General features: G+C 36.0%; 2 protein-coding genes across 4 annotated transcripts in view; one reads left to right on the forward strand and one right to left on the reverse strand.

Moving 5' to 3' along the window:
• Window positions 1-27,776, forward strand: part of LOC134800209 (flotillin-2) — a 395,117-nt gene that overhangs the window by 183,989 nt on the left and 183,352 nt on the right. The window lies entirely within an intron of this gene.
• The window catches only part of LOC134799986 (uncharacterized), a 45,809-nt gene that overhangs the window by 2,972 nt on the left and 15,061 nt on the right, over window positions 1-27,776 (reverse strand). The window contains exon 1 of one of the 2 annotated variants that reach the window (XM_063772420.1): window positions 11,228-11,547. The exons of the other annotated variant lie outside the window; for it this stretch is intronic. The gene's annotated coding sequence lies outside the window, so the exon portion shown is untranslated. Of the gene's footprint in view, window positions 1-11,227; window positions 11,548-27,776 lie in introns of those variants that run through there. 2 annotated transcript variants of the gene reach the window in all.

Consider the following 27,776-nt stretch of genomic DNA (forward strand, 5'->3'; position numbering starts at 1 on the left):
TAAGCGCCATCGATAACGAGAATAAGGTCCCTTTTCATAGATAATGCCCCATTTGTCTTGCTTTTGGGACAGTCTTAAATACAGCGTATTCTCTTAGAATTATTTCTTAGATTAAGACGGGACAGGTATGCGAGTTCGCAGATATACATATATTATTTCGTCAATAACCTTTGATTTGTCCAGAAAACGTGTTCTTTAATATTGCAATGTTTTTCTCATATAACTGTGAACTGTTTAACTTTCACTTGTACCTAATTCTGAATCTACAACCCTAATTTACCATGATATTGAAGAAATACAATAATGCGACTTCATGCGAAGATTTGGGTTATCCTCCAAGATAATGCAGCAATGGATAGTGAACCGACAGAAGAAACGGAAAAATTAGGGTCAGTCAGCGACGTGACGTTTCACTCTCCGTTGTCAACGAGTCACTGTACCTTGTATCTGTGCTAATTGACTTTTATTGTACCTAACTTTGGTTAGAGCTATCACTTTTGTCCAGACACTGGTCTACACTGAAGGCCCGTTAGACTCTAGAGCTAATGTCAGATTAAATAAAATATTTATAGTCTGTGCGGAAAGAGAAGAGTCGTGAAATGTAGGGGAGCCTATACATTCTACGATTCTTCTCTTTCCGCACAGACCCTTAGATCACAGATTGTTATTAAAAATATTAATAATCGAAGCCCGAATCCGAATCGATAATATTTCGTGACAAGATAAATATAAAATTCAATTGATGTTTTTTTTTTTAATTTTGTAACCAAAGTTAACGAAAAATTCAACGAATGAGGTTTAGTTAATAATCAACTTGGAAAGTTAGGTGTATTGCATAGTGACCAATTGTTATCAATTATAGATATAGAAGTAGAAGCATTGTATTATGTAAGGCGAAAGTAGGAATGGTCGGGTGGCAGACGCACTTAACGAGATCACGCGAACCTGCAACAGGCACAATATAGTGAGCTAATGGACCGAAACCGCGGGGAAGATCACTAGGAATATGCGGAAACAACAGTAATCAACTATTATTTACTTAAACTTTATTACACATTGGTTGACTGGTAGAGAATGCCTTAAGGCATTAAGTCCGCCATTTGTACCTTCATGTATTGTGCAACAAAGATTAAAATAAATAAAAGGATGGATTGTGTGAAAGAGGATATGAGAAATAAAGGAGTGAGTGCTGAGGTGACGAAACATCGATTTAGAATACGAAAGTGACGACAGCGAAAGTTAGAGGAGAATGGAAGAGAAAAACATGTTGTGCCGACCCCACATAACGTAGGATAAGGGCAGGAAGAAGAAGTCTCGTTAGTGGCTAGCTAATATGTGGCTTATATTCACTAAACTATTAAAATTATCTTGGCACTTTTCAGACACCTAATGTAGAAAATCATTTCTGTTAGTTTTGTTTAGTATACAATTCTTAAAGTTGTTAACAACTGCGACTGTCAAACATGAATTATACAAAATTGTTCGTCGACGTGAACCATGTAAATTCACGTAACGACAAAACCTTTCAGACTAATATCCATAGCCGTCACAACAGAGACAAACACAATGTGTGGAACAGCCGTGGTAATTGCTCACTTGTTTTGGTTCCGCGGTCTTTTTCAACATTACCAACAATGGGATATTTTACTCGCTAAATGTGCATGGAATGTTAGGCCTTGAAAATTTTGCATATCTAGTGCAGTAGGTTCATTTATTGTGCAAAATATACAATAATTACAAGATCCCTTTTTTTCCTTCTGTTCTATTTTTATTCTGTTCAATTGCTTCGCTTCTCTACGTGTGTTCTAAGAATCAGTGTGATTGTGTCAGGGTCAGGACTCGGCACTACCGTTAAGTTGGCATACCAAACTCAACCGGCGTCATTTTGTTAAACGATATTCGCACACACGTAACGGTACCTAATCCTTCTTTAAAATACATGCTTATGCGCAATGTTCATAGTATATAAATCAAAATGTAACACTGAATACTATTATCATTAAAATTGACATTTGTGATTGCACTTAATTACCTAGTTAAAAATCTGAGGTTCGCACAATACAACCCATATACCAACAAAACAACCCATGTACAATATTCTTAACTAAAAGACAAGATTTATGTTGTAGTTTGATGTCTCTGAGTTCGAGACGAAAACAAATCCTCGTACATCAGTTAGTATTCAGCATTCAGTAATTTATTGCTTTCATACATAAGGTGGTACACACTTACGTACATTACATAAGGTGGTACATCAAAACAAGACCAGCTATGCTATGAGCCATGAGCCATGCAAGTACCCTGCAATTTACATTCTAATATAAAGAGAATATTATTCTCTTCGTTAGTACATACATTAAGATACTAAGACTAATTTTATTACTCTCCATGGTGAGGGTAATATTGTTGCGATGCACGATGGTACCGTTCCGAATTTACTAGAGCACGACACAGCGGGCAGTGTATTTCTGTTGTTTATATTTTGATTGCGTCGTAGTGCAGACGAGACCAAACGCCCAAGCTAACCAGTTCCAACTGACATCTCAAGATCTATAACTACTAAATGCAGTAAATTTTTTGGATCGATATCTACTTTATTGTCTCTAACAGGTCAAAATGGTTGGCCACGGCACGACAGATTCTTGTTAAACATCCTGGAGGGCAAGATTAAGGGGAAAGAACGCAGCGGAAGGACCAGGCTCACATATCTCAGCCAGATAAAAGAAAAAATTTCTGTCGTGTCTTACGAGGGAGTTAAGGCTGGCCCAGCAAAGAGAAGAGTGGCGATTACTCCACCGCCGACAAGAGCATAGCTATTAAATATTGATGATGATGATCTACTATATATTTGTTTTAATTTGCGAATCTGCAGTTTTGGTGAACCTTATCGCAACGACATAAGAGCTACCAATAGAGAGACGAACTAGCTTACGAATTAAGTAGTTAGTATTTATGCCCCACCTGAGCAGACGCCTCGCATGAGCTGCAAGCATTGGTGGAATAACGTTCCTAAACGCACCAGAAAACGCTCAGAAGTGTTTGTTGCGTCTCACTTTCATGGTAATTAAATTCACTGTAATTATAAGTTTAATTTTGTTAAGTGAAAATTTCTAATGCTTACTCTACGTAGAGAAAGGTGTTGTTTATAATGTTGTTAGTTTACTTATTCGCCACTTTGGGTGATTTTTTCGTAAGTTTAATTATTAAAACTTGTGTAAAGTGACCCTATTGTTTAGATTTGATCATGACTTACTCATATACATAGACTGATAATAACCCTCCTTTTGCGTTGCCGTAGTCGGGTGAAAAAACAACGGGTTGCACTCCGGGAGTGCCGGCAGAAGTGAAAACTCAATGACATTGTAACAGTTTTTCGATCAGGTCACGTGTCCGTCTTACGTCTTACGAATCTTACGGTCACGTGACCTGTCGCGAGTATAAAATTTTTTCCCCATCACAAAAAGTGCACAGCGCCGCTAAAGAAGTCTTCACTTCAAAAAATAATCTACCACCTAAAACGCATATATGTAGGTACTGTACCTACCCGTTCCGTCGTTGTTAAGGAAGATAAATATCTAACTAAACATCAGTCGGCTATGATATGAAACTAGTGTTCAAAATTTTCGAGATTAGTACTTCCGCATACTAAGGTCATGGGTTGAGATTTGGATCTTTGCAGAATTCTGTTACTTTCTTCTTTCATTACTCACTTTCTCTCGGTGAAATTAGAGATAAGAAATAAACAAAGTTTTTTGGTTTTTTTATTCAAGATAAAGAAAATAAACCAACTAAGAATGAACGAACGAAAATTAATCAATTCTTGCTAATAATAACTAATGAATAGTTGGCGTTTATGTCAGGATTTTTTAAATTGAATTTCAAGTAGTATAAAAGCCCTAACATAATAGCGAGTTCGTGGCCGGCTATTCGTAGAAATCGCTGAACCTTCGCAACTATCAACATTCATAATGCCAGTATGAATAGTATTGAATAGTATATATTATTATTATACCTATATATATTAGTTAAGACAACGCTTTTTGCAGAATGTCGTGGCCAATTCACGTGGCCAAATCACCGTGTAAATTTGACAGTCAACTGTATGCCTTTTTCTTTAGCACTGTCATGAGCGCCCATAGTCTAATAAAACATGGTCTTCCATTCCCAGAGTGACACGGGGCTACGTCACAACAACATGGCCGCTATATATAGCGCTATCGCATATTATCATATAGCGCTGTCGCATGATGACGTAAGCGCGTGTCAGTTAGGTGACCTAGAAAAGACGGGAATGGAGTACCAGGCGGAGTATATTATTATACCATGATGAGCGCCCACTGGGCTTAAGAGTCAGTAGTTAGAAGGAAGTTTGCTTGTAATACACGCAACTGATGCACGCCACAATGTTTACTTTTTCTTACATTAATAACTGGTCAACGATCGAATTACGATTACATATGGACTGCATGTTTTGCATGGCCATTTTTGTACGTTTTATTGTAAACTAGCGACCCGGCCCGGCTTCGCACGGGTTAATAAATTATACACTTAAACCTTCCTCAAGAAACACTCTATAGCTAGGTGAAAACCGCATGAAAATCCGTTCAGTAGTTTTTGAGTTTATCGCAAACATACATACACACAATCAGACGCGGCGGGGGACTTTGTATTATAAGGTGTAGTGTATAAATAATATACATAAAGTCCCCCCGAAATTTTTATAACAAGTATTCTTAACAATTACTTTTATATGCATCGTGCAGTGAAATTATGAAAAAAAATACAACCTTATAACCAAACAGTTTAAAGGTTTAAGGTTAAAAGGTTAAAAACGTAAAAATGAGCGCGATCTATCGCAGTTTGGCGAGTAATATAATTTTTACAAAATTGTTGTGAACTATGATAAAAAAATATATATATATTATGTTATTTTTTATTTAAATGGTTTGTTTACATAGTTTTGAACGAGAATAATAAGCAGTGTGGTTCACCGTTACTCTACCATTTGAAAGTAAAAGGACGAAAGGGCATGTTGTTTTTAATAAGTTAGGGCATTTTGGCGATAGGTCTGTTCTTGGAGGAAATTATAACTGTACGGTACGCCGCTCAGCGATTCCATTTCCGAACGAAAACCAGTTTGAGCACACCCTTTCTAGAGTGCGGCCGATTCAGGATAAAATGAGAGGCACTGTGTCATCAATGTCGTCATGTGAGTACATTTTAAAAATGATTGAGAACGTATAGACGACGACATACATATTAACATAATTAATGTTTCCCGAAAGAGTAGGCACGCAGACATCACGAATTTGTCTTGAAACCCATCTTTTTTACTTCCTTTATTTCCAATTAATACCTTTTTATTGCACATGTCTCCGATTCGGTTACAGAACGTATGCTTTATTCGTTTTTTTCTTATCTACTGAAATTACAGGGGCTATACAGCCTACATGGAATATCATAAGCATCCTGATATTTCCGATATGCTCTTGACCAGTTTTTATTTTGGATAGCATGTTTTCGATATCCCCTCACCTTGTGTTTTCAAATTTATTGCTAGAATAGGTCCTAAGCGAAGTAAAAATGTTTGTGGGTTAACAGTATTGAGAAACAGTTAGAGAATGCTTCCGACCCGACGGCGGCTCCTCAAACACGTAGTCTACCTAACCAAAGGTGGCGTAATTTTTTGCAGTCCATGTTTATATACGGTAAGAACTTAGACAAACTAACGTGTTTTTGTTCACGCGACAACTTATTTCTGCAATGCGAGATGTTCAAGCATTTTTTAAAGTTAAATTTAACCTCATATATTTCGAATCTCAGCTTGCTTCGTTCTACCTAAATTTTCTTAGATACTAGAGTTTCAAAACATACACTATACATCAGTTCAACATAAACTAGTTTAATCACAGATGCAAATAAAATACACACACCTGGAACCCCAAACAGGGGTACAGAAAACACCAAACGAAACTATGTAAAATTATGGGAATGATCACATCACCTTTCCTTGCATCAGTCATCATCATCACATTTACTTGTTGATATACTAGTTCACCTTGGCTTCGGCCCAAGGTCACGGTGGCATTTATTGATCATCTCTTTCATCGTGTACACACTTCTTAGCAGAGAAAGGAACTAGTGAAGATTCACAGTGGTATTGCTCAAGATCGTCTCTCGAACGCCGCCTTGACCCGATGATTGTGTCAGCTAACGCTAACTACCAAATAGCAGTGGGAAAATTATAGAATACAATAAGTGAAGAGATCTTAGAATCTTTGGATACCCGTAAATAAAGCTACTACTATTAAAGTGCGCCTCAATAAATAAATAATTTTATTAAAAGACACAGCAGACAAGCTTTTAAACAAAAGTGCTTTAAAAGTTCAGATGTTAAGCAAAGTTCATGGATGAACGCAACTGTTAGATAAGACGTAATAATTGATTACACAATTACATACCATACACTTTAGTACTTTAGTATAGCGAGCAACCCTTATTAAGACTCGCTAGGAGGTGTCACATACTCGTATATCGCAATCGCAATCAAAGCCATTTGTGCCATTCTGCTCAGCTACCGGCAGCGCCTTATGTTCAGCATACTCAATGAGGACATTACGATCGTATGGGTTGGTTGTTTGACCAATAGACCAATCAGAATCCAAGCTATGTGATCTGTCAGTCTTGAATGCAAACCTCTTATTAGTCTGCTCACGGTAAATGACATGTAACATTCCAGCTTCCTGCTCAGTTAGTAGTCATTTCAAGCCACACATGAAATAGAATAGATCGTTAACTGATTCCTTTATATATACTGGTCTACAACAATAACATCTTAAATCGACGCAATGTCCGTAGAAGTTTATCAATTTACTATATTAATTGAAGGTTATATTTGACCTACCACGAGACTCGTTGACCAATATCTATGTCGATTTACCGTATTCTCATCAGCGGGCGAGACGGCACCTGAATAATCAATTAAACTAAATTTTATTCATGCGCCGAGATTGCTACAAAATATGTTAATTGTAACCTCCTTAAGGTTCTTATATAATAGGTACAAAGAGTACCAAACAATCAAACATTTTGTAACTACACTATTGAAGTATTGACTATTGTGCTTTTTGTAGTACATTTTTGAAAATGAAAATAGTGATTGAAGAATGAATGGTTACCGTTTTGCTTATGAACGTAATGATGGATCTGAAGCCGTTTCGCTTGACCCGGCCCAATGGATCCAGTCGCGTAATATCTGTGCCAAGTTTACCTAATTACTCCCTCATTAACCACTATTAAATTCATGGCCAACACGGAATACCCCGCCGCTGTCCCAAGTAGGTCGGTGGCTTCGATTCGGAGTGCCTACGTGCAATGTGATACACCTCGTCTCTTACAAACATTGCTTCGCCTCTCTTTCCCCTATTGTCAACGTCATAGAGTTTATTATTCGTTGCAAGTCCCGCAGCCATCTAAGGTTGACGTAAGTGATCGATTTGCTCTTTGCTCTTGTCAACCCACGTAGGGAAAGCTGAGGATTGCTCGGTTGTTTTGTGGACTCAGCGTTTAGCTAGCCTCCGCGAGCTGTGCCGTGGCGTAACCGCAAATTATGATCGTCACTCTCAATTTCTATCGCTGCATTTTAGGTGCCGTTGCACCATTTGAACCCTTACTGGTGATAGGTATGTAACACCGCGCCGACATTATGTCTTACGAAAGTGTAATTAATATTAAATGATGTAACGGCAGGACGATTTTCTCTCGGTTCTAAAACGTGGCGTAATGCATTATGGTTTTGTGTGCACTTATCTGGTCCCGCAATAATATGTTGTAGTGAAAGTATCGTCAGCAAGCAAGAAACGCTAACATTAAGTCTTTCTTCCGGGTTAACATTTCTATGCCTTTCTGCGTCTTCAATTCTGCTACTGAATCCGTTACGTGATTACTGGACTATAATTATCCAAGAAAAACAGTTTTTCCACAAGATTTCAAACTTATTATTACACTATGTTACAGTAACAGACACACCAACATGAAGGAAAAACGTATCATAAATGTAGTCGTATAGATAATTTGAAGATAGATGTTTATATCATCACAGTCAATGATGACGGAATCCACCACGAAGATTCCAGCACAATCAAAGTAAATGCATATAAGGTCACTAGCAACCACAAATCATAGCTTAAGTGCATGCAATTTTAATAAATTATTCGCTTAAGCGACTTCGGGGACGACGTAGCGTGACGAAATGGCATTCAAAGCTGTCTCGGATCCGTCATTACGGTAATGGTGCCTTATAGTTAGCCTGTTGTTATGCAGATTTTGCAACGCTCAAAGACAAACACGGGAAGTGCCAATTTGATTAGATATGAGCATTGAGTACGCATCTCATGCTCAAGATGACTATTATAGACACGAACGGATATCGAACATTTTAATTATAACACTGTGCTTAGAATATAAAATGATAATTCGTTATATAGGTATTGCGTGCGCGTAGATTCATCTCGATCTCGAGTGAAAACATTGTAATTCTACCCTTGAAGGTTGCATTTAGTGCATTGCCTACATCGTAATGTAAATCAAGGATGAATAAGCATTTATATGTTATCTCGCAAAATAATCTAATCGACAATTACCCAGTTATATTATTGCAATCGAATATTAGAATGAAAATATTTTTTTAACAAAAATGGTTGTTCTGATTTGGTATTTGGTAACTTGACCTTTGTTAGTATTATAGTATCTATTTATGATCAACAGAAATGAGGGAACCTAGATTATGTGTGAAATAAAATATGATTTGCCTAAATTAAATAACTAGGTTTAAAAACATCAAAAATTTATCTTCATCACCCGATTTTGTCTTCAGCACGATCAATCACATTGGTTCTTGTCTTGCGGACATTAAGAGACGCAATTATTGATATGACTTGCACAGTAGGTACATAAACAGTCGTCAAAATGGAACGCACAGACCTTTTTTTTAATGTTTTGAATACCGTTCTATTCAGGATGCTTGGCAAGCAAGGAATCCGGAATAACCGGTAAGTTGGGATGCTCATGTATCGTGGATGCTTAGTACAGACTAATGGCATCCTTGGCCCTTCAAATAAATTAACAAAACGTTACATTTCTAACCATGTGTAGGGCACGCTTAGATTATTATATGGCAAATACCACTATACCATCATCTTTTGGAATTTTTGTGAATACATCGTGTATTTATTTTGGTTGACTGTACATAAATATATCATACATACAGTTGAACTTATTGTGAATAAGGTTCAGGTTCACATTTATTTGAGTCGTTAGCATATTGATTAACATTGACTTTGCGAAGTTGAAGCATGACCTTTCTCTTCAAAACTGCTTGGATATATTATGAGTATGTTGCGGTTTTTGACCCATGATCAACAGGAATCCTTAACTTTTCCGGTTGGACATTTTATAATTATATGCTTCGTTGTGTCGCGATTGGTCAGTCTAAGAGGACATGTTCGACCACCCGGAGAAAGGCGTGAGTCTATACATATGCGAATGAGTAGCTATGTATGAACGAAAGCTTGCCTGCACTGGCTCGTGTGTACTGACAGTCACGTAGGCGAGGTTCCGGGCCATTGGAAATTGTTATAATATGTTCCCTGATAATGATTACTATTCAGGGTTATTGTCTTGTTTAAAAGGTGTTTTGAACCTTTGGCGATATTCAGCAACATGCTGTATTTGTAGGCCAAACAGGATAAATTTACGCAAGGACCCAGTTCGAAAGTGCAAAAAATATATGTAGGGCCTCGAACATTTGGGCAAATTATATTCAAAAATTTCTTGATCCTCCATAGTCAGTTCCTTTTTGCGATAGGCATAAATAAGTTTACTGACTTGAAAATTGCTCTGTACATTTACATTATGAATCATTACAGTAAAAAGATAAACAGTTATCTAAAACATTGATTCCAGCGAACGCGAAAGTACAAATATGAGAACTTCAAGCTTACTATACCCATAGTTTTAAAGGCTACTAAATTGTTGCATGCTTTCATTGCCCTTGATTGTAATATGATAATATCAATATCAAAAACATTAATTCTTTACTTATTTTTATTACTTTTCTTATCAGTTGCTAACACCTTTTCGAAAGGTAAAAGTACAGAATTTTATTAATGAATTTATTCGTAGGTAACGATATTTTGCAGCTCGCCTATTTCATCCTTTATATATGCAGTATATTTTATATTTTATAAGCTAATATGGGTACCTATTATGAGTTTAATGCTATTTCCAAATCACTATTATATTTAATAATTACGCGTAATTAGGAAATTATTGTTATTTACAATCTTTACCTAATGCGATAAATATTAATGCATCACTAAATCACGAATTATGTTTAACTTATGTAGCACATGGAGAAACTAGATAAACTCGTTTTAACCGTTATACTTTTGTGTGTCTGAAACTCTTATAAAGTTTTCATCCATTTTAAGAGTGATCCTGCCATGATTAAAGAAATGACTCTTATGCCCACTAGCGGTTAAACCGTTAACCCAGTGTCCAATTGTACTGGTAACCATGTTACGTCCAGATTTAACCGGTTAACCACGGGTTAGTGGATGGTGCAAGTGGCGCTTAGAATAATGGCGTGAGTGAGCATTTCGCGATACTTTAGATTATTATGGATAAAATTTGAAGACTTCATTGCGTGAATAGTAAAGGAACGCACTTAAGTTTTGGCTCATGTGAATGTATGTAGGTACCTGCTTATTGTACATTGATGCAATTGCATTGTTACAAACCAAATTGCTTCATTTTAACCGTCGTCATTATGTCTATTCTTATTATCTACCTGCAGCACATTAGTACAGTAGATGTCACAGGTTGATTCAAAAGAACTGGCACAGTGTTTATTTTATACTAGAGTTAGACCAAGACAATTCTGCAACGATTTTGATAGCACACGCAGTGCAAGTGTTATTTTAAACGTCAAACTTCTATGGAATTGTGATGGAGAAAATAACGCACTGCGTATGCTATCAAAATCGTTGCAGACTTTTCTTGGTCTAACTATAATCTGTTTATATTTCTTTTTAGACTTAGGAGCCAGCTATTGAAAATCTATCTGTATTTCGAAAAATACTTTTTAATAAGTACGATAGAATCTGCAAAGTATGGTCTCAAGAAACAGCTGATAGTGCGTTATAATGAATCAAATGGTATCACCTACCTGGCGTCCATTGTTACATCCAATTATTAAAGACCGGAACTAAAACCGTGAGAGCATGAACCTCTCAATCGAAACCAAATTTATCGCATGCCACTATCCAATATTCACTTTCGTTTCACCGAATTTCTATGCGTTCACTTTTATAGGTCCCATAAAAAAAACATCTAGTTCGAATTTCGAAAAATGCCACAGACGATGAAAACAGTTTATTTTTGTTTTTAAAAAGTAGTTTTTGAATTCCGAATGCGTCGATAGAAAGTTCGAGTGTTCCGGAGAGCGCGTGCGCGGTCGCGCTTTGGTCCAATGCGAGTGCCGCCGGCCGGCACAGATACCAATAGAGAGTTGCACGTCGATTATTTATTCTGAGTTTGATTTTGGAATCACCTGGCGGGTCTCACGTAGGCTTCGTGTAGTTCTGTATCCAAAGGGTGCAAAAAGGAGCTAGTGCATATCTATTATCTAATCTAATCTATCTAATACCTTTAAACGAGCAATTCTTTTTACAAGCTTTTATTTAGTTTCACCTGACCGTTGTCTGTCTGTCTGTCGGTCTGTAATCAAATCTTGCAAGTTAAATTTGATCCACTTCCCGGTTTCCGATTGAGCTGAAATTTTGCATGCATCTATAAGTCGGATGACAATGCAATATTATGATACCATCGAGCTGATCTGATGATGGAGACATGAGGTGACCATAGGAACTCTGTGATGATTCTCATGTTCTTTAAAAATTATGGTCACTTTAAAATTTCACTAAAAAATCCACATTCCTGTAATGGTTCTTTAACTCTTGTTACTACAAATTCCATAATTTATTCTAATTTTTTTATTATTATGTAATCTTGAATAATTACAGGCTGTGGATTTTTTAGTGAATTTTTAAAGTGACCGTAATTTTTAAAGAACATGAGTTGGATTTTTTTTGTATTTTTATGATAACTGTTATGACTTGGTCTATCATCCGTTTACGGCTTGACGTCGATTTCTGGGACACCCTGTAGATCATTCATTCATTCTTTTAAAATTATGGCTTCAGCCCATTGGGGCTATTTCGCCAGTGTCAAGGTCGTAGCAGCAGGGTAAAACGATTGAAATTGTACGGTTAGTACAAGACAGTGTACGGTGATTTAGCTCTTGTAAAGCGATAGCGGGCTTTACAAGAAACACGTGGACAACCGGCTGTTGACTCCAAAATGATGGTTAAACGTGCTTTAAGATAAATTCTCCATTCACTGCACACTACCACATTAGTTTACTGTATAATAGGCTATCGATATTACACTTTAAACAATATTAATGAGCAAAAAACAAATCAATTAATCTCGACGCGTGCCATCAAGGTGGCGCTCGAACCGGAAGACACCCTGTAATCGGATATGTCGGTGTCAAAAGTGACGTTTTTGTTTGAAGAAACGTCAATTTTGACATTTGTTTGACACTGACATATCCGATCCATATCGTTTCAATCATCGGGACCATAAAAACAACAGCCCATTTGGGGAAGTAAGCTAGCTGCTGACGAGACCATAGTTAAAAAAATATGGCATGTTAGATGAAATGACATGAGGTCGATATTGTAAACCGAGCGTTGGCGTAGGTCTCCGTTTTAGCTTGGGCATAAATGCTTTCGGTTGTCCGGATGTTCTTGTATACAGGTCGCATTTCTTATTAACGATTATTGTGAAATTTTGTGAGCAGGTTAAAAAAATTGTTATTTTTTTGTGGTTTTAGTTTTTGGAAATACAGGGTGTCCCAAACTTATGGGACATGAAGGGGAAGTACCTTAAAAATCGTAGATAGTGTATTTTGCTCAAAGAAGACTTTATGTTATTTTTAAAAGTTAGTAATTCTGCATTCATAGATTTTCTAAAAATTACTTGCTTCGTCTGGGAATCGAACCGACTTAAATGTCAAAATAAAAATCACCCTACTTTAATGATGCCAATCGAAAGAATAGCTAAAAAATAATAACTCTGCTTAAGTAACATTGTATTTTAAAAGAAAGGAACAACGTGAAATTAATCATTTTAATCAAATTAAAAACATACATGAAACTGCCGTAGTCAATTAAGTGGGTATTTTTTTGTAAATTAATTAATTAAATGCTCAAAATGTGATCCCTCTTGTCTTACGAAAATCGCCAATCTTTTAATGAGTCCGCTGCCTGTTGATTTTCTTATCATTTTATGATGAACACTCGATGTGATATGGCACAATTCTGTTTGCAACTCGCCCTCGTTCTCGTATCACATTTTGTATAGCATATCTTTCACGTACTTATCCCCAAAAGAAGAAATAATTCACCATAAAATGATAAGAAAATCAACAGGCAGCGGACTCATTAAAAGATTGGCGATTTGCGTAAGACAAGAGGGATCACATTTTGAGCATTTAATTAATTAATTTACAAAAAAATACCCACTTAATTGACTACGGCAGTTTCATGTATGTTTTTAATTTGATTAAAATGATTAATTTCACGTTGTTCCTTTCTTTTAAAATACAATGTTACTTAAGCAGAGTTATTATTTTTTAGCTATTCTTTCGATTTACATAGCTTAGCTTATAAAATGTAAGCTTTTCTTGACATACACCTTGTACTTAATTATAACTTTGACATAAGAAACAATGCAATGTAATACTAAAAAACTAGATAAGATTATGTAATCGATGAACCTTCTTACATTTCTCTACAAATGACTAGAAATAAAGGCTTTTTTATTTTTTATTTTTATTTTTTTTATTTTTTATTTATTTTATTTATTCTTTCGATTGGCATCATAAAAGTAGGGTGATTTTTTTTTTGACGTTTAAATCGGTTCGATTCCCAGACGAAGCAAGTAATTTTTAGAAAATCTATGAATGCAGAATTACTAACTTTTAAAAATAACATAAAGTCTTCTTTGAGCAAAATACACTATCTACGATATTTAAGGTACTCCCCCTTCATGTCCCATAAGTTTGGGACACCCTGTATATCAACATTTCGGAGCCCATAGGGGTTCGCGAGGCCTACAGCTCACAAAGCCAATAGTTTATTGTACATAAGTTAGTAAACTTATAGAAAAAAAAAATTAAAGATATCAATAGTATAGTAGTATTATGGCATTTTGTTCTAAGTTCTAAATGTTATACTTTGTATATTTGTCAACATGTTTTTGTCATCTTTGTTTGTCATAAAAAAAAATGTATTTTATTTCTTTCTTTAATAGTACTCGTAGACAAGATGCGGTTAATGCGGTAATATTCGCTTAATATCCGGTTTCCGGCGTGATACACCATTGTGGTCCCTGCAACTTCTTTTAACCCAATTTTTCAAGATTAATGCGCTAATAAAGCGTTATTGGTCTGATCCCTTCAGAATCTTCTTAACCGGGTTCTTGTTAACCGGGGTATACTGTACTGTAGGTACTCTATGTCAATATTAAATCATGGTATGGTATATTATTAATAACTCAGGAAGTGAACTGTACTACCTGTGTATAGCATAATGGTCCCTGCTTTCTCTCTGTTCCCATAAAGAGTCATTTTAATGACAGTTAATGCGAATAGACGGCGAATATACATGCGATAGAATACGTGCAGAATATTATCCGACATTCAGAATCAAGGCGGGGGCGTCTAGACTCTGACCTCACTAACTTTGCACAAACTAGGCAGTAAGAATTCATACATAATTATGTATGTAATTCTTACTGCCAAGTTTGTGCATATCCTTCCCTATATACTACTCGTACATGCTTGACGTAACACTTGGCATGAAAACTTAGCGTGGTCCGACTCTAATTGGTCGTTGAGTAATTCGGAGCTAATTAGGCTTGTTTTTCCTTCGAGACTGTGAAATTATATGTTACTGTCATGTTATTATATTAGGTACCTATATTGTTTTAAAAGGCTTATCGGGCAAGTATAATATAAAGCACCTGTATCCTCCTGAGTCCCCCTTGTCATTACTGCAGTTTTGAATTTGGAACCTTGTATTCCATTTTAATTCAAAATTCGATTTGAATTAAATCCTTTATAAGGGCCTCAGGGACTCAGGAGGGTATAGTATCTTACAGGATGGCCCAACGTAGTAGGATAGTTTTTACTGGTTACTATAGTTGGTCAAACCAAATTTGTCAGTAAATAAGAACAAAAAAACTATACTCATCCTTTTCTTTTGGGTGCTAGTACTAGTGTAAGACAAAGATAGTATGATTCTCTCTATCTATGTTTGAAATGAGACAGTCCTTTGACAAACTATACGTTGACAAATCATTTTTCATTTTGTGATGTCTTTAAAAATTTAATCTATAATCATTTAATGAAAACTAAACGTATTATCTTCAAAATAATCTACAATTGCTGTACTTGAGAAGACGAAGAAAACCTCCTCTGGATGTCTGTCTGTCATTCACGCTTACCGCAGAACGGATTTAGATGAAACTTGGTATGGATAATGAAGTCCCAACGATGGCCATATGATAGTTTTTATCGATCATCTATCATTCAACGCAGAGGAAGTCGCGGGCAGACGCTAGTTTACGTAGTATAAAGAGATACATTTAATTTCCACGATAAATATTTCGTCTCCGCGTTGGTTTAACTACTCGTCGGCAGATGGCAGCACGTGTGTTCATTTCTTGACTTCATTTTCGTCATTTTACAACTTGATGTTGAGTTATAATTACATTGCCGATCCTCGAATTGCAATTAGAATTTTAACTCCAGGCAGCTTTAAATATACTGAGCTGCTTGGAATTATCACAATTGACACAACAAAAGCGGTACTTAAATATGTTACGGAATCCCTCTGCCAATCGATGACACAGGTTAAAGTTTAAATAAATAAACACTAAAATTACTCTGCTTTGTCCTACTGGCACAATCCGGTCCGCGATCTCATCGTTAATTTTGTAAGAACATTTACTATCGAACAGTAGATGGCGCCACGTATACTACTAAGTAGTTGCCTTACTCTAGCTTTAAAACTCAATATCTCTTTTTTTCTTGTATGAATTAGTTTTTGTATTTGTAGTTGACGAATTATTTAAATGTTTACAGATATACTTTAAGATTAACTAAATGAATGAATACGTGGATTTTGTATAATAACTCGCCGCCTACAAATTTAACAGTTCAGTAATAAAACTTAACTATTCAATATCTCTATCATTATTATTTTAAATTGAGACTTGGTACATGGAGAATGTACCAAGTCTCAATTTAAAATAATAACGATGTGTTGTGTTTTCATAAGACGTAAGACATAATAATAGTCATAATAGATGTACTACATGCTGAGGCAAGTACTGCCATCTATTGAGGCATATTGTAATTTACTTATTGATCGTGTATTTATCCGTATGTACCTTCTTACATTTTTATTATAAATTAACAAAAAAAAACTCATTTAATTAGCATCATATCAAGTCATCGACTACAATATCCTTATTCTTGTCATACCGAAACTAAATCGGTGTATGTGCTGCCATCTGCCATCGACTAGTCGATGTTTGCTAATTTGTAAATATGTATGTTGAATGTTGAACTTTTTTTGTTGAATTTCTTTTGTTCGTATTTATATATCATCATTTCAAATATCGGATAATATCATTTATTCCTAACTTTAAGCGAATTAAGTTTTTTCGACGTCTTGAATCGTACTCTAATTTGACGTCTTGATTCGTGTATGTGCTGCCATCTGTTGTCGAGTAGTCGAAGTTTGCCAACGTAATTTTTTCGCGATGTGAAAGATGATCAACTTGTAGCGCAGTGTGGATCGTTGGTTTGGTCGAGTTTATTGATCTGCGTCGTAACGATAGATGGCGTTGATGACAGAAAGTAAAAAAATCTTTAATCTGGATAAATACTTACTTTATATATTTTAATTGATACATTTTAAAATTAAAAAAAAAAACGCGTTAAAGTACCAGTTACTATACCTTATAAAACTAAGTCCCCCGCCGCGTCTGTCTGTATGTGTGTTTGTATGTTCGCGATAAACTCAAAAACCGGACAAGTGCGAGTCGGACTCGCCTACCGAGGGTTCCGTACTTTTTAGTATTTGTTGTTAGAACGGCAACAGAAATACATCATCTGTGAAAATTTCAACTGCCTAGCTATCACGGTTCATGAGATACAGCCTGGTGACAGACGGACGGACGGACGGACGGACGGACGGACGGACGGACAGCGGAGTCTTAGTAATAGGGTCCCGTTTTACCCTTTGGGTACTTTAAGGCGTGCTTTTCCCGTACGAGCTAAGCGAACCAGTTTTTTGAATCCATCGGAAATATAAGAAACAATGATTTAAAATTGTGAAAAAAATATATCTTATACTTAAGGATCTGGCAGATATGTTTTGGATCTCAAAAACATGATTAGATAAACTTTGCTCGATAGAAAAAAATTCCAAAGTTACGCCTTTTTTTAACAATAAATCAATCTCAGAGCTACAATACAAACTTTTTTGACTTGTTTTTTACATAAATGTATAGGTAATAAGATAATCTAGATGATTTGGATCACTTTGTCTCGGTAACATCATTAAAATAATTTCTATGTTTCAATACCTACTAAATCCGCAACCGCCATCACTCGCGAACGCACTTACGCCCTCTTCAGTCGCGCGGCAGCGCTTGTAGAGGACGGACCTGCGTCAGTATGTTCCGCGCGGTCACGTGATTTTACCATTTACAAACAATGGGAAACAAAGCATATGAAACGTAAGAAAAAGTCACTAAGTGCTATAAAAACACACTTTCTGATAACAGAAGCATCTAATACTTTACGAGGTGCTTGAAAGCGTCTAGCTTTCCTACATCAACAGTTAAAATATTTCAGTATTTTCACTAGGTCAGCAACCAATTTCAATGTAGGTAAATAATATTATATTCCTAGATAATATAATTGTGAGTATGTAAGTATGATATATTTACAGTATTTCACCTTTACTGATATACCTACGTCCGATCTGCAAAATGATTATATTCCTTCGTGCTCTTTGACTCCTTTGAAAATCAGAAATTATTTATTTGGATTGATACAGTATGGGGATGTTACAATACCTATATGTATAGTGTTACGCTTTTAGTATGAGGGTGCCGAAGGCGCCCGGCTTTGGATCGCATGCAACGCGCCACGCCCGTCAAGCGTGCAAATTCATCATCATAATCATAAATTTAAATAAATATAAAATGTCAAATTGAAATAATTGAAAAAATTACCCTAATAGGCATATCGCAATACAATTATTTAAGAACTAAATACATATCACTAATTTTAATATTTGACCACGGTCGACATGAATTAAATATAATTGAGAGTTCAAGGTGCCTACAGGCAGTTCATCTTGCGCTTGGTTGTATTAGTCTTGTTCGAGAAACTGAACACGGTGAAAAATAGAGATAATACTCCTAAAAATACGTGTGATACCTCATTAGATTCGTCATAATGCCTAGAAAAATGCATTCGAAGCGTGTAGTAGCACACACAAAATATCAAAAGTTATAAGCAAAAAAAGAGGGGAAAAGTAGAGATCTTTAATTTCCCCAATATCTCAAAAAGTATTCATATTACGGTGCGAGATGGGTGGGGGGTGCTCGACCAAATGTCATAGAGGGCCCCAAGACAAAACAAACTGCATTTAAAATTTTTCAAAATGGCCGACTTTATTTTTTATTTTTTTTCAAGTTGGTCCGAGCGCGCTGAGATTTGGCATGGCGAAAGATAGAGGCTTCTAGATTCCTATGAAAATAAAAATTTTTGGAAAAAATCTAAGATGGCGGAAATAATGGTCATTTTAATTTTGTATGGCAACTTTTAAACGGTGCGAGATGGGTGGGGGGTGCTCGACCAAATGTCATAGAGGGCCCCAAGACAAAACAAAGTGCATTTAAAAAATTTCAAACAGGCCGACTTTTTTTTAATTTTTTTCAAGTTGGTCCGAGCGCGCTGAGATTTGACATGCGGCGAGCTTGAGGGCCCAAAATTACCATAATAACCATGTGAAAAAAAATTTTTGGAAAAATCCAAAATGGCGGCGGACACGGGCCAAATTCAAATTTCCAAGTAGGTTAGGCGAGCCCGAAGGGCGAGCTTCAGGCTGGGAGGCCGAAGGCCGACCCCGCGGAGGGCCGTCAGGCCCGGAGCTTTATCTCGAATGTCCACGCATCCTCCTCCCCCAGTAATTTTGGGCAAATTCAAATTCAAATTCAAATTCAAAATTTTATTTGCTAAAAATGCACGTACATATTAGATGTTGTCATATAAAATAGAATGTGGGTATCAGCTCATTTAGCCAGAAGGCATGCAAATCAGAAAATATAAGACATACTTACAAATATTTACAAAAACATATTTACAGATATACAAATAACTTAAAATTGAAATTAGAACATGTCAAACCAAAACTAAAACGAAAATACGGCTATGTCTATGATCATCTATGGTTAAGTTATTTGTGGTCAATTTAAAAGCTAGCAAGAAAAAGGTTAACGGAATACATCAAATGTCAAGAGAAATAATTTATTTTAAAAGGATGTAATTGTTAAATATGTCAAATAATTGAAATTATACAAGTCATTGCTTAATATTGAAAAATTCAGTCATTGAGTAAAAACAGTGCTCATTCAAAAACTTAACCAATAGATTCTTAAAAACTATCTCGTCATCTATCAACCTCAGTGATTTTGGCAAACCATTATAGATTTTCGGCGCCATTGCAAAAATACTCTTCTGGAAAAGAGCCGATTTGCCAGGAACTGGGTAAAGTTTATCACAATGTCGTGCACTTACAACATTTTTAAAAAGATGTAGATTTTTTTTGACGAACATTGTAGTCTCCATAATATACAAATCGGGCACGGTTAGTAAGTGAAGTTGCTTAAAATATGGTTTGCAGCTGGCATTGTACCTCAACTTACAGATCGATCTTACGCACCGTTTTTGTGCTTTGAAAATATCGTTGGCTTGGCTAGAGTTCCCCCAGAAGATAATTCCGTATCTTAAAGCAGAAGATATGAAGCCGTGATAAGCAGACATAACAGCAGTGCGATTTACGACTTTACTTAGCATATATAAGGTATACGAATATGTCATAAGTTTTTTACAGAGATTGTCAGTGTGAGTCGTCCAATTCATTTTGTCATCTATGTATAGTCCTAAGAATTTGGTAACATGTGTGCTAGCAATATAGGTATCATTAAAAGCTACAGCAGTGCTATCCTCAGTTTTTCTTTGGCTAAAACTCATTATTGTAGTTTTTTGTAAATTTATTTTTAAGTTATTTTTATCTAGCCATTGTACTATTGATTCTAGGCTGCTAGTTATTTGATTTTTGTGTGTAAGCACAACCGTACAGTCATCTGCATACAAAACTGTTGGATGTATGATAGCTCCTGGGAGGTCATTTATGTACACAAGGAAAAGTAGGGGACCTAAAATACTACCCTGTGGCACTCCATATGTAACTAATTTTTTATCAGAAAGAAAGTCTGATTCAGTTTTGGTTTGAGGTGATATTCTTGTTATATTTGTCTGTTGAGTACGACCAGAAAGGTAAGATTTAATCAGATTGTGTACATTGCCTCTTACACCGTATATATATAGTTTGTCTAGTAGTATCTTGTGGTCAACATAATCAAACGCCTTGGTCATATCTATGAAAACAGCATAGACTGGGAGACTATCATCCATTCTAGTGTATATTTTATGTAAAAAGTCATATATGGCCATGTTTATTGATAAGTTTTTCCTGAATCCTTTTTGTTCATCACATAAAATATTATTAAATTCTAAGTATTTATATAGTCGGTCATATATTGCCTTTTCGAAAATTTTGGAAAATATTGTCAACAAAGCAATAGGTCGATAAGAATTCATGTCTAATTTGTCGCCTTTTTTGAAGAGTGGTTTAATGATAGTTACTTTTAAATTGTCAGGGAAAGTTCCTTCTTCTATACACCTATTGAGTATGAAACTTAATAATGGAGAGATTATGTAAGCTGTTGATTTAACTACACTAGTTGTGATGTTATCATAGCCTGTACTTGTTGTGTTTTTAAGGTTATTAATTATGTTAAAAATTTCATTTGCGTCTGTTGGTTGCATGAATATGGAATTATGTTTATTATAGGTTCGCGATAAAGTTGTTTTAACTGATTTATTAGGGTTATCTTTAACCTGATCTGCAAAAAACTCGTTAAATTTTTCAGTTATTATTTTTGCATCAAAAACCTTTTGGCCATCCGCTATAATGGCTGCAATATTTTCCTTTGGGAAGTAAGTCTTAGAGTTGTTTATAATTTTCCAGGTTGCTTTAGATTTGTTTTTGGCCGCTAAGATTTCGTAATTGTTTTGACACTTCTTAGTTTGTTGAATAATTTGTTTTAGCTTTTTAGAGTAAGTTTTGTATTTAGTTTTGTGTGTTTCATTTTTTCCAAAGCATTTTCCTCTTATTTCTGCAGCATAGTTTTATTCCTCGTGAGATCCATTTCGGCTTTTTTGTTGTGTAAATTTTTACTTATAATATAGGGAAACAAAGATCATAAAAAAGTTTATAAATTTCCAAGAAATGATTAAATGAATCGTTTGCGGTAGGCGCTAAATATATTTCGTCAAAATTAAGTTTGCTGAGATAATAAGCAAATTTAGTGATATTTTCCTGGCAATAATCTCGTTTTGATACGTACCAATATCTTAACTTGCAATGTTTTCTCACTGGACATTTTAATAGCTGAGCATTGTGGTCGGATAAAGCAAATTCTAAAAGATCTACTGCACTACCACGAACATTATGTATGATATTGTCTATGCAGGTGCCACTGCATAGACGTGTAGGCTTATTTACTGAGAGCTTCATATTGAAACCTTCTAGAATGTTCTTAAATTCTTTACTGTATTTGGTATCTTCAAGGATATTAATGTTAAAATCACCACATAATATTAATTTCTTGTTTTGGTCATAACAATGTAAACTAAGAATGTCATAAAGATTATTAAAAAATATGTCAAAGTGTTGATTTAAGTTTTTAGGTGGTCTATACATACAATAAACAACAATATTAAAGTCCGTCAATTCGACAGCACAACATTCAAATATACCAGAGACACAGTATTTTTTTGAGTCTGTGTCTATTACTTTATAATTTATACCATTTTTGATAAGAATGCAAGTACCTCCATGTCGAACAACTCTAGTGAAATTAGAAACAAGTTTATAGTTTAAAATATTGAGCATTTCAAGATCATTGTTTATCATATTATGCTCAGAGATACAGAGAACATCGACTGGTTTTTTGTTAGTTGCAAGATCATCTAGTGCTAAAGTTAAAAGATCAGATTTATTCAATAATCCATTAATATTTTGGTGCATAATATTTATATGATTAGTGACGAAAAAATGTATCATCAGCATCACTTAAATTATCATCGACATTGTTTGCATTTTCATGTGTGTTATTAACATTGTCAGTAGAGAGATTCGGATCAGAAACATGTGGAGTATTCGCATCGATATCAATAGCATCATAACACGCGTTATATGGTAAATAATTAAAATCGATATCTTGCACGAGGCTAGCTAAATCATTGATAATAATAGCAAGGCCGAAGGCCGAGCTGCGGGAATGACGAACAAAGCAAAACCCTATACAAAAAGTGTGTTAAGCGAGCCCGAAGGGCGAGCTTCAGGCAGGGAGGCCAAAGGCCGACCCCAGTGGATGGCCGAAGGCCCGGAGCCTCCACCCCGACTCCCAAAACGCGAGGCCGAAGGCCGAGCTGCGTGAATGCAGTTCCTCCAAACGTCCTACAAAGTCAACTTTCTTGATAAGCGGAGCCGGCGGGCCGAAGGCCCGACGGCGAAGCGTCAAGGCTCGCGAAGGCCGACGGCCGAGCTCCGCGTTGGGCCGAAGGCCCGAAGCGTCACACGTGAGGAGGAAGTTGGAGCTGAAACACGACCCAATAGGAAAAGTTACGATTTCCCAAGCACGCGAGGCCGAAGGCCGAGTTGCGGGAATGAAGTTCTCGCATGCGGATCTTTTCTTTCTATCAAAAGTACAACTTTATTTATTTCTCCCTTTGGAAAACAAACTACTACACAACAATAACAACAGCAGGAATGGACTGCTACCAACAATGTGGGTTAGGTTAGGTTAGAACTAGGGCTCGCGGTCGAGTCCGTGTTTCGTTTACACGTTTCGAATACCCGTTTCCGAATAACACGTACACGGTTTTCTGGCCCGTTCCGCACGTGTAATTAAGAAACGTGTAATTAAGATCCGTCTCCACGGATAAACGGGTATTCGAAGAAACGGATCTTATTTACCCGTGGCTCCGAACACGTCCTTGACGAGTAGCGAAGGAACGAACCGGCGCGGCGTACTTAAGAGTCAGATTAGTAGACAAAAGATTCATGACGAGTTTCCGTCATATTTAACCTTATTCCGTGGTTCATAGAGTCGAAATTCAATAAACGGTTTACAGAACCCTTTTTGACCAGGTAGTCTTTGCTTGCAATGTTGCAAATACGAGTAGAAAATTAGAAATACAATAGGTATACCTATGCTAGTTATCAAAATAGTATTTTATATATGACTTCAAATACTAATACTTTATGGTTTATTAATATAACTTGATAGCAATAAATTTACAGTGCTTAAAAAAATAAAAGCAATAAAGAGTATAAAGACTTTACGTTAAAATCTGGCCATGAATGATCTGGTAGGTGGTGGTAGGTAAGTATACAATATTCTTACCAATTGCATATTTTTAAACAGTTCTTATATTTTTAATAATTTGTATTCTGTATATTGTATGTGTGAGTTTTTACGAATATATTCTGTCAATAAGAAATGTATATTTTTAATCTAATTATTTTTTAAGTTACGTAAGCCAGACATCTTAGTATTATTATAGTAAACCACGTAAAAATTAATAAATACAGTGTAAACTCTATATAACGACACTGAAGGGACTGCGGATTTTTCGACGTTAAGTATAGAGAGTGGTTGTTAAATGGAGTGAAATAAAAAGGTCATCTTACTATTCTAAATATTCTAATGTATCTGTTTATAATATAATTAGGACACATTTTGCACAAGAAGAACATTCATATCATACAAATAACAACGCCTATTAATTTATAACGTGTAACATCTTGTCAAAAGTCTAGTGCCCGAGGTAAACATGTGCAAGTTGATCATACAAAAACAAAAGACAAATTTTCTTAGAATCTCCGGTACGTCAGTCGAAGTAAACACGTGCTAGATAATAAAACAACAAAACAGCAAACAAAAAAACGTACACAGCTGCAGTTTATATCAATTTCGGCAACTTAGAAAGTATTTCTTAATGATGTATTATGCCGTATTGTTGTCGTTAAATAGAGTGAGCGTGAGTGTATTACTGTATAGAAAACAAGGTAAACCAACCAAAGTCAAGCAATTTCGACATTTTAAGGAGTTTGTCGTTATATCGAGTGACGTTATAAAGAGTTTACACTGTAGGTACTCATGTGTATCTGCCAATAAGTAATGTATTTACAACTTTTAATATAATTTAGTCTGAATTTATGAAAAGTAAGACTTTTCTTAAATTCATTATCTTATTATCATATAAAATGAACTTTAAGACTGTACTAATAAATATTATTTACAATTTTAGCAACAAAACAACAAAACGATTTTAAATTAAAGTAACTTGGAAAGACCGTATTTTACGAATTGGCCGACTAAGTGGCGAACTGGAGTCATACCTACTTACCTAAACACAATATCTTAAAAGTCATATTTATTTCGTGTTCATTTGCTTCGATACATTTGCTTCTTTAATTTTAGCCGCTGCATTTGTTACAATTTCATATATGTGTAGACAGGTTCTCCTTATTACACCGACATAAAGCTTATAATTAGCTATGGCAGTTCTGATAATGGTTTGGGACGCTACTTGTCTTCGGCGATATCAGACAAAAGGGTATTGGAAAACAACACGTTCTAATGAATGTAACACCACCGGCCGGCATTTATTACCTGAGCACTAGTGTGAAAGTGACCCCAGTCAGCATGAATGATTACCAATTTTGAGATCTATCTTAATGTATTTAGCAATATAATTGCAAGGTAACCAAGGTAGCATAGGTTTTTAAGGTTCTCGCGTGAAATCCTGCGTTTCAAATGCCGCTGTACTTTTTTTGCTTCGTTGGTAGATTAGTTAACAGTTAGGTAATTGATAAAAATAACAAATAACCACAAAGTAGTAGTAGGTAGTATTTGTCTGCATACCTATTCTTCGCGAAACTATATAACTTACACCATTATATATAAAATGTGTTTCTTTGATTGAAATGTAATATGTAATGAAATTAACTTAAAAGCAATAATAGTAAAAAAAAATTGGCCAAGTGCGAGTCCGACTCGCACACGAAGGGTTCCGTACCATTATCTATAAAAACGGTCACCCATCCAAGTACTTAAGTCCCAGAGCCCCACTTAAGTCTTTATTTTATTCTGTTTTTAGTATTTGTTGTTATAGCGGCAACGGAAATACATCATCTGTGAAAATTTCAGCTGTCTAGCTATCACAGATCACGAGATACAGCCTGGTGACAGACGGACGGACGGACAGCGGAGTCTTAGTAATAGGGTCCCGTTTTACCCTTTGGGTACGGAACCCTAATTAAGGTTCTAAACTAGGGACGAGTAAGTTCAAAATTAAAAATAGTAGACTATATAGAATAGGGACACCTACTTCCATTCATATACAGAGTCATTTTTGGACCGTTAGCCATATTGTGCGAGGTAATTAGGTAGGTCATACTGAATAACTTTTTCTATGGGACCAACCTCGAAATCCCAAAAAAAATTGGGCCTTCCCATAGAAAACGTCGACATCCACTCGACCAAAATGTATGAGACGGCCAAAAAAAATTTTGTGATTTCGGAGTTGGTGCCATACAAAAAGTTGTTCAGTATGGCCTACCTAATCACCTCGCACAATATGGCATACGGTCCAAAAATGACCCTGTATTGTATAGTTGGTTAAATATGTTATATTAACACATGTGTTTAAACTGTTATAAATAATTTAAAAAAAATTCGTACGCTAAACGAGTTCATCTGAAGTCAACATTCAATACTAGACCTTGCATACCCAGAGCTAGAGCATTGATTAGCTCAAACTGTTTCGGATCCGTTCGGGCCGGTCTTAAGTACCCGTGTAAACGGAGATACGTATCTGAGAAACGTTTCTTGGGAACGGTTCTTGGATACGTATCCGGATCTCGGCGGTTCCGTGTAAACCGTGTTCTTAGCACCGCCGGTCTTAACCGCCGGGGTTAGGTTAGGTTAGAACTGCGACCCTCGCAGGAACGGACTGCTACCAGAAAAGTGGGTTAGGTTAGGTTAGAAATGCGACCCTCACAGAAACGGACTGCTACCAGAAAAGTGGGTTAGGTTAGGTTAGAACTGCGACCCTCACAGGAACGGACTGCTACCAGAAAAGTGGGTTAGGTTAGGTTAGAACTGAGAACCCGACAGAAACGGACTGCTACCAGAAAAGTGGGTTAGGTTAATAGTTACAACAGCACAAACAACAGCAACAACAACAGGTCAACAACAGCACCAACAGCAAACAACACGCGTACCGCGGGGCCCTCGGGCCCCGCTCACAGGGCAAAATCTAGTTAATATTATTAAAGAGGAGGATATTTCCAATACAACATTATATACTTGCAGGACTGTATCTCCATTATTTATACTTTTTATTCAACGCTGAACACAGTCCTCCACGCCTCATTTTCGGCGTGAAAAAGCGATTACGTAACATTCAATATAATTTTAAAGGTGTATAAAAAAAAATATAAAAAAAAACATTTAGTAAACTTTACTAAATCAGATTATTTGTGAAGGGTGCGGAATACGGGGTGTGATTACAGGGAGTTCAAAATAAGGCGGGTATAAGACATCAGACAGTTTTTTTTAATATTTTGTGTTATTCAGTCAGTTACGTGGTCTTTCACTATCGGCCTCATCTGAGAATTCAAAGTCGCTCAACGAGCTATGGAGAGGGCTATGCTCGGAGTTTCTCTGCGTGATCAAATCAGAAATGAGGAGATCCGTAGACGAACTAAAGTCACCGACATATACTGTGTGCATATTTATTTGCGTTATTTGACATCTGTCACTCACAACAGCAATACAACGTAAAATGTCTCGCACATCGAAATCACAAAGGAAAACAATTGCACTACGAACGTTTACGTTCTACGTCTTTTTTTTAATTTTAGGGCTAGCCGGACACCACCTTTATGAATCGGTAGTCGTCTAAGTAAATCGATATGAATTTTTCATTTTTCTTTTAATAAAAATAAGAAAAAGGTGGATAATCAACTGTAAATATGGATATATTTATCGTCACCTAACAGACAACAAATTTGACACAGAAATAACATAAATATACTTTAAAATAGATCCCCAGTTAGTTTAGATTTTGACGATGGGTGCGACCTACTCGGTCGGTGTATTAAATGCCTTGCGCGAAAACCATATAATTCTAGCTTTATTTAAAT

Source organism: Cydia splendana, chromosome 19, assembly GCF_910591565.1.
Source record: "Cydia splendana chromosome 19, ilCydSple1.2, whole genome shotgun sequence".
Lineage (NCBI taxonomy): Eukaryota > Metazoa > Arthropoda > Insecta > Lepidoptera > Tortricidae > Cydia > Cydia splendana.